Below are 2,500 nucleotides of genomic sequence, written 5' to 3'. Positions count from 1 at the left end.
AAATAAATATGTATATCTCTCTATGTATATATGTGTATCTATGTATGTGCATATGTATATATATATATATATATATATATATCTAGGTTCATAGGTTCATAGGTAAGTACTAGGCGATCTGCCCAAGGGCATCTGTAAGCCTAACCAGAATGTGTTGGCTTTCGCCGCCCCCTTAGATTAGTTCCCTGTGCCTCGGTCTAGCAGACCTATTAGTTCCCTGTGCCTCTGTCTAGCAGAGCCACTGCAGTGATCCCCGGGGTAAATTTTCTGTTTCGCATCCACTCGTCAAGGTTTCTCTTGAAGAGTGTTAGTGAGGGGCTCTGCCTAATGTAGATTGGAATCCTGTTCCAAAGCATGGGGAATCTCTGGGACAGGAATCTATCCCTCCAGCACGTCCTATTTATCATTGTGGTGAGGTTTAGATCCCTAGAGCATGTGGCTCTTGGGGATTTGATTTTTTTTAGGTGGAGCATGTCCATCAATTCTGGATTGGACATGGCCATGTATGTCAGGCAGAGATCACCTCTGAGTAAGCGGTATGCAACCGAGTACAGCTGGAGTTTCTTCAGTCGGGCTGCATAGGGCATATGTTTGAGGCCAGTAATCCTCTTGGTGAAGTACGTCTGTGGTTTTTCCAGCTGTTACAGGTGTCTTGTAAGGTACATCCCAAATAGGGCATTGTACTCTATGACAGGTGTACTGAGTGATGAGTAGAGGGGCACAATAACCTATTTTTCCTAGATGCGAACCCTTTTGTGATTAGGTGGGCCACATAGAAGGATTTTCTAACCACCTTGGCAATATGATTATCAAAGGAGAGATTATTATCTACTTGGGACCCCAGATCTCTTATTACATTTTCTGTATTTAGTAGACTACCAAGTATGTGGTAGTTCGGGGGTAATTTATTTTTTCCAAAGGGGATGATTATGCACTTTTTGGCATTTAGCTTGAGGCCATGATTTTGTCACCAGGTATCTGTCTCAGTGAGACCCTTTTGGAGGATGTCTGTATCATCTGGAGAGTCACTTATGGCTGCCAGTTTGCAGTCATCTGCAAACTTGTTCAGCCATAGTCCTGTGCTTGCCTATACCTCACAGAAGTATATACCGAACAGGAGGGGTCCCAGGACTGAGCCCTGGGGGATGCCACTTGTAACTAGTTTAGAGTCGGACCTAGAGCCTGCAACTCTCACTTTTTGGGTTCTATCCGTGAGCCAATTGGCAACCCGTCTCGTGATGTAGGGGTTTAGGTTCAGGCTGGTGAGCTTGTCTATAATACCAGAATAGGGAATGGTGTCAAAAGCTTTTGTGAGGTCTAGGTAGGCTGTGTGGACCTCCTTTCCTTCATCTAAAGCCTTGCTAACTGTCTCAAAGAAGTCCACCTGGTTTAGGAGGCATGATCTGCCCTTAACAAAGCCAAACTGGGTAGGGTCCAATGGTTGAAGGTTCCCAATGTCTCTGTTAATGAATTACATGATGCTGCACTCCATAGCCTTGCAGACCAGGCTAGTCAGGCTTATAGGGCAATAGTTCCTGGAGTACGTTGTGACTTCACCTTTGTGGAGCAGGATAATGGTTGCTGTGTGCCACTCTATGGGTATGTAGCCTGTAGAGAGGCTGAGTTTGGACAGTGTGTTTAGGTGAGGGGTTAGTTCATTTTGGAGCTCATGTAAGACACAGCCTGGGACACCATCTGGTCCCATTGAAGCTGTATTTTTGGCTTTGGATAGGGCTGTTTTAACCTGTGGTCAGTGATTGCTGGGGCACTACATTCTTCTGATATGGTTATGGGACCTTTACGGGGTGAGGGGGGTGAAGTTTTCACTAAACCTGTCTACCAGAATGTTGGCAATATCAGTCGGTTCAGTGTATTTTGTGCCATTCAGCACTAACTCAGAGCAGATCTGAGTGTATCCACTTAGGTTCTTGACATAGCTAAAGAACGCTTTGTGGTTATCTTTGGAGTCCTTGGAATTTTTCTTTCGAAGCTAGCCTTGGATGATTTTATGAGTGATCGTAGTTTCTTGCTGATACTGATCAGGGATGTCTTTCCTTCTTGGGATTTTACTGTTTTCTGTACTAGTTTCCTCCTTTTATTGTACAGGTTGTTTATGGCAGGGGTCCACCAAACTGGTTTCCTTTTCTTGGAGGAGTGAGTCTTGGTTTTGCTTGGGATAGCATGATCCATGTATTCTTGCACATGCCCATAGAGTGCCTTTGTAAGGGATTCAGCAGCTTGGACAGCATTGTCCTTTAGCATGGGGGCTGTGAACCTTTCCACCTTGGTCTTAAGTAACGTGACGTTTGCATTTGAAAAGTTTTTTATGGTAGTTTCCTTGATTGGGTGTGGCGGCGGAATGTGGATATCCAGACTGATTAGTCTATGGTCTGATCTAACCAGCGAGGGTTTGACCTCCGGTGTAGAACACCGGTCACCCATGTTGGTGATGACCAGGTCCAAAATGTTGTCACCTCTGGTGGGGGTGTTGACCAGTTGA

Source organism: Protopterus annectens, chromosome 9.part0 (assembly GCF_019279795.1).
Source record: "Protopterus annectens isolate FY-2018-M chromosome 9.part0, PAN1.0, whole genome shotgun sequence".
Classification (NCBI taxonomy): Eukaryota; Metazoa; Chordata; order Ceratodontiformes; family Protopteridae; genus Protopterus; species Protopterus annectens.
This window is presented reverse-complemented; position numbering follows the sequence as displayed.